General features: G+C 46.3%; 1 protein-coding gene across 1 annotated transcript in view; it reads right to left on the bottom strand.

Moving 5' to 3' along the window:
• The window catches only part of FMN1 (formin 1), a 432,998-nt gene extending 422,682 nt beyond the window's left edge, over nucleotides 1-10,316 (bottom strand). The window contains exons 1-2 of the mRNA XM_005885758.2: nucleotides 10,226-10,316; nucleotides 9,594-9,727 (exon numbers count right to left, since the gene is read on the bottom strand). The gene's annotated coding sequence lies outside the window, so the exon portion shown is untranslated. The remainder of the gene's footprint in view (nucleotides 1-9,593; nucleotides 9,728-10,225) is intronic.
• Nucleotides 10,317-13,185: the final 2,869 nt, after the last annotated feature.

The following is a 13,185-nucleotide window of genomic DNA, read 5'->3' as shown; positions in this document are numbered from 1 at the left end:
GAACTTAAAAGAAATCAGGACCAGCTTATGAGAAATCAAAAAGTGACCTTGACACAAGGCCAGTGTCCCCTGTTATGCATGATATGTTCTATTCATATTATTGGGGAGTTGGTTGGGTAGGAAAGAGTGGATTCAAAAGCCCAGCTGGTCTCCTGTAAGTAGAAGATGCTACAGCAGAAACAGACATAAAAGGAGACAGGGACATTGGCAAATGGGGACAGGACAGATGCCAATTCTGTAAACGAATTCTGTTTTCTGCAGACCTGTGGGCTTTTAAAAAATTATGTGCAAAGCTTTCTAAATATGAGCCAGGCTTAGCAAACTTTCTAAAGTGGCTGTCTTTATTTAAAAAGAGAAAGGATAATCATTTTAATACCTAAAAAAACCCCACACTCTTGCTTTTTACTAGATATATTACCAGAATACTGAACTATATTTATGGTTTATCCTGCTTTGAAAGTTTAAAAAAATTTAAAGCCAGGAATATTCTCTGTGGCTTACTAGACAGAAGGTGGATTGCAAGCCCAGCAGGTAGAGTAAATGCCACCTGGATCCCATTTATAGCCATGCTCGTAAGCAAGCACATTAACTTCTCTGAGCCCTGACTTGCTCATCTATACTACAGGTATAGTACCATCTACGTACTGCACAGAGGTACCTACTGACAGATTAGGAAACCCAGGGAAGGTGCTTAAATCTCCTGTTTTAAGCACAGGATGGACACAGAGGGAACATACCACTCATACTCACTGCTTGCCCTTGGAATAGACTTAGAGGGCATTGTTCTCAGAATAGAACATCAACAAGTTATATGGACTCCATAGTGTAATGGTGAGAAGTTGGCTTTATTAGTACTTACAGAGCCAAGACCATAGAGCTTTCAGTAAGTGAACAAATCAAAACAGCAACACACCCTTTGGAAATGGGGATGAAGATTTTAGTTACTGCCTTCTGGGAACCAAACACATTTAACATAATATCCACCCTGTTGAAATTCTCAGAGGATAAAGATCATTAAATGCTAAGACAGCAACTGTCATTCCAAAATACTTTCCCCATCCTTGCTCAGCAATCTTTACAACATCAAAGAACAGACAAGCTGTTCTGTAATACTTAGAGAAGCTGAGATATTGGAAAGAGCTCTTGGGGAGCATGGGAACGTGCCATTATCATCTATGTGCTACTCAGATGGTTTTCTCGCAGCCATAGATAATGCCATTGTTTCAGAGAATTTCACTGGAACTTCACTTGTGCAAATGTCAAGGTTTTGGAAACAGTGATTTCCCAAAATTACCATGGAGAGTGGATCACTGGGGTTAGCTTTTCCTAATAAGTAGGTTCTCAGCTCTCTCGTAGAAGAAATCATTGGAGAAAGCATCTGAGCCTGGATGAGTGTGGACAGATACTCACGTGGGCAAAAACAGGGCAAGCATAGCTAAAGAGCACGCACCCACACACTGCTCTGTTAGATGATGTTTAAGTATTGGTCTGCAGGTCATCTCATGTTCTCTGTGTTGCTTTCACAAAAATGCACACTAGAGCACTTCTACTGGGATATTAGTGCCAGTACCTTCAGAGGAGCAACAAAATGTTATTTCCTGCCCTACTTTCAAGTCTTATCTGTCCTCCCCAATCAGCTTTCTGGCTGCATTTACTACTTGTCCATATCCTGATGACCAATATGAAGATTAAAAAGTCCTGCTACCCTGCATTCCTGTTGTTGTATAGGCCACTCCGAAAGTTCATCGGAACATGCAATGCTTTCGCCAGAGACATTCAAACTATTGCCGTGGACTCTTCTCACTCGATCCCTAAGGATGCTTTGAGGCCAGCACCTAGAAATTTTAACTGACTGTGCTCTGGACTCAAAAACTGGAAATATAGTGTTTTAACCATTAACCTTTGTTTCTGTAACTCCCCTCCCCTCTATTAAATGCCTGATTGCTCACACTATTGTTAGAAAAGAAACAGGCCCCAAATGGAGTCACTTGTGCTAAGCCCATGTCAAGACTTAATACCAAACCAAGACTTAATACGTAACCTAACTGCAGCTTAAGCCTCTCCCAATAATATAATCATAACCAGTCAGTATGGAATGACCTGGTCAGCACTAGTGAGGTAATCTCCCTGATAGACTCCTGCCTCCTCCGCAAAAGGAAGGTGACCTTACGTGAGAAAATTTACTCTACTAGAATAACCTCCTTGACCTGCCTCCATCTGCCTATAAAAGTCTTTCATTTTGTACAGCTCCACAGAGGTCTTTCTATTTGCTAGATGAGATGCTGCCAAATTAATGAATCATTGAATAAAGCTGGTTAGACCTCCAGATTTATTAAGTTGAATTTAGTTATTTTTTTTTACACTATAGAGTCTTAACTTAGGTGCACACCTGACTCCCTCCTATACCACTGTGCCCAGAAATGAGATACACCTGTTTAACTGGACTAACTTAGTCCCAGGACTGAGAGATTGGTTCATCAAGATGGGCAATGCATTTAAATTTGTCATTTTTTGCTTTCTCATTCTTATTCCAATCTATGTTTGTTTTCTCTCCTCCTTTGCAGATCTCTTGTCTTGCAAACCCTAACCCTAATCTCTCTATAGCTACCAGCTTGGCCTTTGATACATGAAACTTCCTGAGGGGAAAAATGAAGTTTCAAAGGGGAGAATGTGGGGTATGAAAATACACTACCCCAAAATATGCCTATTGGTATATAGATTATTCTGTGTTAAAGGCCATTGAGAATCGACAGATGTAGGAAAAGTTCTAACTACAGTGCATAAGTTTTCTTTTTGTAAAGGAAACATATTTATAAAGACACTAGGGGCCCAGTGCACAAATTCATGCACCTTGAGAGAAACTGTAGGCCGCGAGACTGCTGTGGGCACAGGGGTGGGTATTGGCCCATCCTCCACACCCCTGCCCAGCCCTTCCCACCATGCCCCCGGTCCCCTCTCTGCCAGCAGTCCCACTCCTGCTACTGCTGCTCCCATATGCTGATGGCACCGGCCCCTCTCGCACCCACTGACGGTGTAGAGCGATTGGGGCCAGAGCCATCAGCCAAACCCTAACCCTAATCTCTCTATAGCTACCAGCTTGGCCTTTGATACATGAAACTTCCTGAGGGGAAAAATGAAGTTTCAAAGGGGAGAATGTGGGGTATGAAAATACACTACCCCAAAATATGCCTATTGGTATATAGATTATTCTGTGTTAAAGGCCATTGAGAATCGACAGATGTAGGAAAAGTTCTAACTACAGTGCATAAGTTTTCTTTTTGTAAAGGAAACATATTTATAAAGACACTAGGGGCCCAGTGCACAAATTCGTGCACCTTGAGAGAAACTGTGGGCCGCGAGACTGCTGTGGGCACAGGGGTGGGTATTGGCCCATCCTCCACACCCTTGCCCAGCCCTTCCCACCATGCCCCGGTCCCCTCTCTGCCAGCAGTCCCACTCCTGCTACTGCTGCTCCCATATGCTGATGGCACCGGCCCCTCTCGCACCCACTGACGGTGTAGAGCGATTGGGGCCAGAGCCATCAGCATGTGCGAGCGGCAGCTGTTGCCCCAATCCCCCCTCAGGAGCAGGGGGAGGCGGGGAAGTCCTTAGGGGTGATCGGGGCTGGTAGCTGCCACTCGCTCCCGCTGACAGCACCAAGTGATTGAGACCAGCGCCGGACGCCAACAGTGGGTGCGAAAAGGGCCAGTGCCAGCAATGGGTGCAAGCAGCGGCTCTGGCACCGGCAGTAGGTGTTAGCGGGACTGTCACTGGCAGCGGGTGCAAGAGGCAGTTGCCGGCCCGATCACCCCTCAAGAGCAGAGGGAGGTGGAGAAGCCGTGAGGGGCAATCAGGGCCGGCAGCCGCTGCTCGCACAGTGCTGAGCTTTGGGGTTGGCGCCAGGCACTGGCAGCAGTTGCAAGTGGTGGCTTTGGCTCCGGCAGTGGGTGCATGCAGGCTGGCACTGGCAGCAGGTGCGAGCACCAGGTGGGACCGTGGTGCACTCCTGCTACTGCTGCTCCCATATGCTGATGGCACCAGCCCCTCTTGCACCCACTGACAGTGTAGAGCGATTGGGGCCAGTGCCATCAGCATGTGCGAGCGGCGGCTGTTGCCCTAATCCCCCCTGGAGCAGGGGGAGGTGGAGAAGTCCTTAGGGGTGATCGGGGCTGGTAGCCGCCACTCGCTCCCGCTGACAGCGCCAAGCGATTGAGACCAGCGCCGGATGCCAACAGTGGGTGCGAGAAGGGCCAGTGCCAGCAGTGGGTGCAAGCGGTGGCTCTGGCACTGGCAGTAGGTGTGAGTGGGACTGTCACTGGCAGCGGGTGCAAGAGGCAGTTTTTGGCCCCAATCACCCCTCAAGAGCAGAGGGAGGTGGAGTAGCCGTGAGGGGCAATCAGGGCCGGCAGCCGCCGCTCGCACCCACTGACAGTACTGAGCTTTGGGGCTGGTGCCAGGCACTGGCAGCAGTTGCCAAGTGGTGGCTTCGGCTCCGGCAGTGGGTGCATGCAGGCTGGCACCGGCAGCAGGTGCAAGCACCAGGTGGGACCGTGGTGTGCAGAAGCAAAGAATTTTCAGTAACCACCAGAGGCTCACCCCAATGACAGCAACTGGCGCCCCACCTTGGTCTGGCGCCCCTGTTCACCTGCTCCACCATCCCACTATGGCCAACGCCCGCCATGTTCCATGCTCTGCGGCCCACTAGGGGTGATCGGGGCTGGTAGCCGCCACTCGCTCCCGCTGACAGCGCCAAGCGATTGAGACCAGCGCCGGATGCCAACAGTGGGTGCGAGAAGGGCCATTCACCTGCTCCACCATCCCACTATGGCCAACGCCCGCCATGTTCCATGCTCTGCGGCCCACTGCCAACGCCCGCCATGTTCCACGCGCACCCCCTGGTGGACAGCACACATAATAGCGACCGGTTGTTCCGCTTTATGGTCTATTTGCCCCAATCCCCCCTCAGGAGCAGGGGGAGGCGGGGAAGTCCTTAGGGGTGATCGGGGCTGGTAGCTGCCACTCGCTCCCGCTGACAGCACCAAGTGATTGAGACCAGCGCCGGACGCCAACAGTGGGTGCGAAAAGGGCCAGTGCCAGCAATGGGTGCAAGCAGCGGCTCTGGCACCGGCAGTAGGTGTTAGCGGGACTGTCACTGGCAGCGGGTGCAAGAGGCAGTTTTTGGCCCCAATCACCCCTCAAGAGCAGAGGGAGGTGGAGTAGCCGTGAGGGGCAATCAGGGCCGGCAGCCGCCGCTCGCACCCACTGACAGTACTGAGCTTTGGGGCTGGTGCCAGGCACTGGCAGCAGTTGCCAAGTGGTGGCTTCGGCTCCGGCAGTGGGTGCATGCAGGCTGGCACCGGCAGCAGGTGCAAGCACCAGGTGGGACCGTGGTGTGCAGAAGCAAAGAATTTTCAGTAACCACCAGAGGCTCACCCCAATGACAGCAACTGGCGCCCCACCTTGGTCTGGCGCCCCTGTTCACCTGCTCCACCATCCCACTATGGCCAACGCCCGCCATGTTCCATGCTCTGCGGCCCACTGCCAACGCCCGCCATGTTCCACGCGCACCCCCTGGTGGACAGCACACATAATAGCGACCGGTTGTTCCGCTTTATGGTCTATTTGCATATCAGGTTTTTATATATATAAATTTCCATTCGTAAAAAGTATCTCCTCCCATGCCAGGTACAGGAAAACTCTTAATAACTCTTATGAATGGAGAAGAAACTTACTTAAATCTCCATAACAAACTTTACTAAACAACCCTTGTTTATCATTCTTTTCTGGTTACCTTCCCATAACTTGCCTCTCTACCCAGAAGCCCCAAACTCCTTTTCCTTTGGCCTAAGTTGGTATTTAAGCCCAAGTTCCCTCCCAACCCTTGGAGTTACTCATGTCTGGGTACTCTCATATGTAAGTGCGGTACACATGATAATAAACTTCTGTTTGTTTTTCTCTTGTTATAAAAATAAAGTCCTGCTTACCTCCAAAATATTTCCTCCAATAGTCTGTGACTCAGAAGACCAAGGCAATAAAGTATTTAATTTGAAAAATGTTGGTCTTTAACAATGATCTATGACTCTTTAGAAAGGAGAAACAGTCATAGCCCTAATATGATGGAACACAATACAAGTTAGTTTTTATTAAGGTCAGGAAATAGATGAATTGGTTTAAAAATCAAGAACAAAAACTGGCTAGTAGCCCAATTCTTGCAGAGGTGAATTAAGAGGTCTTAATAATTTCAAAAAAGAGGTGAGGCGAGGTGGCCCAAAGGGAAGATCAACTCTTTCCCCTCCGCTAGCTTCATACGTACATACTATGGCCTGATATATTCAAAGCCTAAAGAAATACAAAAATACAGATTACTCGGGGACATGCTTTGCATATAGCCACAGGTGGGAGGGAATGGTTCATTTCCCAGAACCTTGCCTTTTACATGTTGATAAGGTGAAGAGGTTCGTAGCCCTTCCCATCTTCCTACTTTTATAATTATCTTATTACAGGCACACATGACTGCTTTGTCAGCTCTTCTTCACAGACACTAAACACAGGGATGTTTCAATTCCCTCACAAGGCCAGCCTGTTGGTGCAAGCTCATATTTGCTTCATGGAGGATACAATTCCCATGGTTTAGCATCTCTACAAGATCAAGCAAATTAGATTAACGGCTGTAACTCTGTCAACACACAGGCTGAGACCTGCTGAAAACAAAGCTGATTTGTAAGACAGAGACTGTTTACATCCAAAAAGAATGACTCCTGCGCAAACTAAGGCCCAACAAGAGATTCTGAGTAACCCCAAACATGATCTGCCAACAGTGGGATCTCTGAATATTATTCAATATCTGTGATGAATTTTTATAATTATACAAGTAAAGTTTTAAAAAGAAAAACATTAAAGGCAAGATCATCTGGAACACCTTTGCCTGGGGTGACATGCACAAGTCCAAAGCTTGAACAAAACTGGACTCTGAGTCACAGTATGTGAGGCAGGAGAGAAGTGTTTCTGAATCCTGTCAAGAATGCTTACCATCTTCACATCCAATTCCAATCTGCTCCCATTCCTCCCATTCCCCTTTCTTCAGATCTACCAATTTTAGTCCTAGAAAAGGAGGAAGGCCAGGATATGAGGTGTGCCCTCAGACAATGATAGTAACCATAGGACCCCATTCCCTGGTCAGAGCAGGGTTAATCCTATAACCAAGGATGATCACAGTTCTTTCCTGAGATTTACTTTGGAGCCAGAGAAGGGAGCTATCCTTAGGTTACAGAGCTAGAGGGATGTGAATCTAGAGTTCATGAAGGCACTGAGAGGACAAGGTCTGTGATAGAAAAGAATAAAGCCAAGACAGAGAAAGAAAAGCAGACATAAAAGACAGAACTGAAAGAGATAGAGACAAAGAGACTGAAAATCACCAATCAACCACAAAAGCATCTGAATATCAGAACCTGCTGAGGGTAGACTAGCTTCCTCACCAAGACATTACAGCTTGCTAATGACTCAGTTATGTTAGCCCAAAATGCTCATTTTTGCTTAGAATTCTTTCTGCTGGCTTTCCATCCCATACACAGAATGGACCCTAACTAATACAATAGGCAATATATTCTAAATTTCAAAGTATCCACAAAGAGCAGATAAGACTTTTAACCACTCTTTCTAAATAAGGAAATTTAACCACATGGATATTCGGTAATCACTTGCTGTTTTCTGCACGGGCAAAGACAAATATCTTATTCTTCAAGAAGAAAAATATTGTAAGACACAAGTTCTTCCATGCTGGCAAGTTAGAGTTTCTTCAATTCCCAGGGACATTAGAAGAAAAGCAGTTTTGCTTCTCCTGGGCAGAAGCCAATACATTCACTAGTTTTTAAAAAGCACAATTTACCAAGTCAGTGGACTGAAGAACCAAGGAGAAAGAAGCAGCCTAGGACAGGCCCAGAGGTCCAGAAACCTTCTCTAGAGCTGCATCCTTAATGCATCTTTGTAGAGCATGCTAAGCATTTGTGCAAGCTGGTGAGAGAAATGTCCATCCAAACACAGGTGGCTTCAATAGGTGCCACCCCTTCAAGATGGAGGCCTATGAGGAACCTGATGACTGCCATCCCCATTAGCATCAGCTTTAATAACTAAAAAGGGGTAAAGACAATGGGAAAAATACACATTTTAGGGATAGAATACTGGCCTTTGTTATCCTTGTTGGCAAATATTATTAATATTAATAATAGTTACCATTCATTTCCCATGTGCCAAGAACTACTTAGCATTCTAATTATATTATCTCATTACAATTTCCACTATGAGGCAGATAATATCATGACTTTACAAACAAGAAACTAAAGTTTAAGAGGGTAAGTGACTTGACAAAATCACTCAGCTAGTCAGTGGTTAGTCCAGGATTTGAACCCATGAGACAGGTTTATGAGTTTAGCCTTATGATATACTGCCTCCCAACTGTTACCTATTGCTTCCCTCCAGTAGAGCCACTGTTCCTTAGTTCCTAGAGTATATCTAAAGGCATTTTATTCATGGGCTATAAACACAGTTGAGAAAAAAGAGACTAGTGATTAGATATCTCTGACCAAGAAGACCTGGGACTTTTTTTTAAGAGAGAGAAGTGCATGCGCTTGTGTGCGCGCACGCTGTTTGTTTGTTTGTTTTTGTTTTGTTTGTGTGTTTTTTTAAAATATTGAGAGAGAGAGACAGAGACAGAGACAGACATTGGTTTGTTGTTCCACTTACTTAAGCATTCTTGGTTGCTTCTTGTATGTGCCCTGAGGATTCAACCTGCAACCTTGCGTCGCAGGGCAATGCTCTAACCAACTAAGCTACCAAGCCTGGGTCAAAGACCTGGAACTTTTATAACATTTTTGGTGTATCGGCAATGCTCCAACCAATTGAGCCACATCAGCCAGGGCTTCTATAACATGTTCAAAGCAGTATCTTCCACAATGACAATCCAGTGTGCAACTCTCAGCTTTACTGTTTTCCCTCCTGAAAAAAGGTAAGTCTAAGATTCAAATGATCTTGTAGTAAGTCCTAAGAACAGCTGAGCAAGGGATATTGAATCCAAATGGTCTGCCCATAAGTTGCTACCTGATGTAGGTAACGCAACGTAAATTCTCTCTCCCAGGAACTTAAACCCTCCTAGGTGGCATGGCACATGGTGACACATATCCTGTATGCAAACATGGATCATGCTTTAGTACAACTGAACCACTGCGGAAGAAAGTCAGATGCTAAGCTACTTGACCTGGTCCTCCTAAGGGCCTGGGTCTGGACATTCACCTCTCCAAGACTGAAGCACCCATATTGCACAGGTCTGCACCACAGGCCCTGGCCTCTGCATTCAGCCCATCAGGAATGTGTGAGTGCCGGTGTCAAACTCCCCAAAAGTCAGCAAGCAGCAAGGTGCACAATTAAAACCAAGGGTTCATTTTTTTTTCTTTTTGTGGCAATCTCAACTGCGAATGGAGATACGAAACTCCCCCAATTTACACTCTGCTGCCAGCTACTTATCCTTTAGTTAAATGAGGACTTGGCTCTGGCCTCAGAGGGCAAGGGCACTGCTTGTTATTTGAGGGATCAGCACTTACATGCCTGAACAGATTCTGACCCTGCAGAACTTGAGGAGCTCTGATGAGGAAGAGAAAGGATGATGGTGGAGGTGATGATGATGATGGTGATGATGATGACGATGAAAGAGGAAAACAGTGGTGATGAATGTCACCTATAAATTTAAGCACAAACCAGCAACAGATATCCTTCTATACATTGCCAGTCATAATCATCAAGCAGCTTCCTGTTCCCAAACCAAACCCACTAAGGTGCTCCCCCTCTGAACTAAACAAACACATCCAGTTTCAAAATAGAGCGCTGCATCCCTCCCTCCCCCGCCCGCCCTTCTACCCATCCACCTTCTCCTGCCAAACTGGGAATGAGACTGCATTGGCGAGTCAAGGGGGCTGGGACGTGAGAGTGAACCACAGTTTTGTAGTGAAGAGCATCAGGGTGACCCTGGGGTCCCCACCAACGCACTTCAAAGCCGCTCTGTTGGGGAGCTGAAGGAACGGACATAGAAGGGGAGAGACATAGCAGCGGGTCAAAACAGATTTGGTGCCTATTTGCGAGAGCCCTGAAGCCCCGGGAGGCGGAGCAGGCAGCCTTCGGTCGGGGGAAAAACAAAAGGAGGGGCAGACCGCCAGCAAGGCACACAAACCTCTCTTACCTGACCAGGTGCAACAGCCCTAGGCACGGCAGCGAGGATGCTGCGCTGGAGTCCAGAGCCAGAAGCTAAAGCGGCCGCTGCACCGGCCTCCGTGGAGGCCCCGCCCTATCCCCGCCCCCAGCCCCGAGGCCCCGCCTCCCTAGCACTCGCCGGCCCGACGAGCTGTTTGGGGGAGGTGAGCTGTGGACTGATCGGCAGAGCTGCGGACCAATGACAACGTGCAGCGGCGCCCGGGGTGGGCGGACAGCAATTGGGACGGGTGGCGTCGGCGCCCATTCAGCAGCTGAGGGCGCCGTGAGGTTAGGGGGCAAAGCGAGTTCAGGCTGCTGGGCTGGAGGCGGTGGGTGGTAGGTTAGGTCAAAGGTGACAGCCCTGGCCATAGCCAATCCCCTGCGTCCGGGCACACTCAGAGCGCTCTCCCCCGACCAGCTCCAAGCGAAGGGGGAAGGGGGCAGGTCCATGACTCCCGTGATTCTCCAGGTTCCCACGCCTCCTCCGGGATCCAGCTTGGCTGTGCAGCTCCAGGGGTCAGGTCAGCGCCCCTGCCCCTGTACCCACAAGCTAGCATTATAAGTGCTCAAACAAGCCAAAGAGGAAAACTCAAGAAATAGAATCCACACGTAATCCCAAACTCATGTCAGTCTCTCTCACACCCCCAATTCCACCTCCAAATAACTCTTTAACTGTTGGCAGGCAAATGACCTTGACTATTTGGAGGTAAGAGCTAAATTGGTTTGGACGAAAGGATGAGCCAGGGTTTTGGCTATCTGGGAAAGAAAGACTGAGTCCCCGTGTCGTGAGGCCTGGGCATCACAGTGGAGGCCACCTGCTTGCTGGAAAACCGCGGAGTTTCAGATCTTGTTGCCACTGTTTCTGTGCTGGTGAATCAGTATACACCTTGATCCAAGGTAAACCATTTTCCCCCAACTGTCAAATCATTCCTGAAACGCACGAACTACCTTCAAATGTTTCATAAGAGGATTTGAGGCCTTAATGACATAGTGATTTGGATGGCATTCCTTCCTATTTCAAGTAGGTAGGCAAGAAACAGTATTGCCTTTAATCTGCTTTCTGATAAATGCAAAGTTTATCATTCATCTGGTACTAAAGAAGAGACTATCCTGAACAGATTCTATTTTCAAATAAGTGTGAAACACTTTGGAAAGTTATTTTAAAGTGATTTTTCTCCCTCAAAAAAAAATTTTTTTTCGCCCTGTCCAGTGTGGCTCAGTTGGTTGGAGCCTCAGCCAATACACCAAAAGGTGAAGGGTTCGATTCCTGGGGGGACACTTGTCTGAGGCAACCCATTGATGTTTCTCTCTCCCTCTCCCCCTCCTTCTTTTTAAAATCAATTAAACACACACACACACACACACACACACACACACACACACACACAAGAACTTAAAAATATTTTTTCTAGAAATAACAGCTTATGGGAATTCTGATTCATTCTTACCCACAATATTCACCAAATAGGCTTTTTATCTATAGCTATCTCCTTCAATCCATACATCTACCATGTGTAAATTTTACCTTATAGATAAGAAAACTGAGGGCTCAGAGAGCTCAGTCAAGTAATTGTTCCAGGGTCACATAATTAGGAATTGAGTCAATACTAGGTTAACAGTTCTGTTTAAAACTCATCATTACAAATTAGAAGAAGCACTAACACAAAGCTTATTTATTTGAACTTTTGTTTTGTTTGGGGTTTTATTTTTATTGCTGTTATTATTATTTGATAAACTATGCTAGAGGAACCCAATTCCCACACTACTAACTTCTTGAAACTGCAGCTTCAGAAGCACTTCTAGGAGGGAAGCAGCAACCCTGACATGTGTTAGGAACAATTGCAAGTCATTTTGTTCATAGGTGGGAGGTGTGATTTGATATTGATGGGAAGGAGGTAAATTTTTTCTGGGTTTGAGTCTCACTGGATTTTAATTGAAGTAGGAATCTTTGAAAGTAAACCAACAAAGTATCATGGCCATAAGAGTTTAGTCCTATAAATAAAAAAGAGAATATAACCCAAAATCTTATTCTAGCATTGTTTCAAAAGCTTTCTGAAGAGATTCATAAATCCTATTCTGACCTTTAATCAAACTTGGAAATAATGTACTTGTTCTAAAATTGGGAGGGAGGAGTGTGTAGGAGGTGGTTCAAAAAGAAAGAAGAAAAATATTCCCCAAAGAGGTTATTTTAAAGACAAAATATAAATAAGTTAAAGGTTATAGCTCAATACAAAGGTATACACTAATTAAGAGTGATATGGATACTTAGGGTTGTATATGCTCCTCATTAATAAACAGTTACTAAGTGCCTAATACTATATGCTGTACTAGATGCTGTACTAGACTCTGAGGATATTTAATTTCAAAAAATTAAACCATCCTTTTCCTGCAAAAAATAGAGAAAGAGAAACATAAGCTAGGCTCTAGATTCAAGTGGATTCTAACATATCCCCAACGCTTCCCAGTCCTCCAGTTGTACACTTCTACAGTCAATGAAAGCCACAGATGTCATAATTTAACCACTAAGTGCTTCCTTTCAGAGAATGAGATAAGGCTTTCCACCATTAAGTTCCAGCTCACAAGCCACTTCCTCCTGAAACCATCCCTCATTCCCTGTCAGAATTGATTTCCAACTCTGTGCTTCTGCAGAGTGTTGTTTGTACTTCTCTTATCCCCTTGCCCTCCATAAAGGGCTGCAGATGTACTTGTTTCTGCCTCTGGATTAAAAACAACTCAAGGGAGAGGATTGGCTGCCCTTTACCTTTTTCACCTCCCAAATGCCTTGCATATAATAAGTGATCTGCTTTGTTTAATTGAATCTCTGTCCTTCCTGGGGTGGGCAACATCAGTGTGTGAGCTAGAAAATCAAAAGAGGTTCAAAAAAGAAGCAGAGGAACCAGACACACAGAAAACACAAACATTTCGGTGGTTCCATTTGGAAGAACTCCA

Source organism: Myotis brandtii, unplaced genomic scaffold (assembly GCF_000412655.1).
Source record: "Myotis brandtii unplaced genomic scaffold, ASM41265v1 scaffold927, whole genome shotgun sequence".
NCBI classification, from domain to species: domain Eukaryota; kingdom Metazoa; phylum Chordata; class Mammalia; order Chiroptera; family Vespertilionidae; genus Myotis; species Myotis brandtii.
The sequence above is the reverse complement of the archived record's forward strand: the minus strand, read 5'-3'. Positions and strand labels throughout refer to the sequence as shown.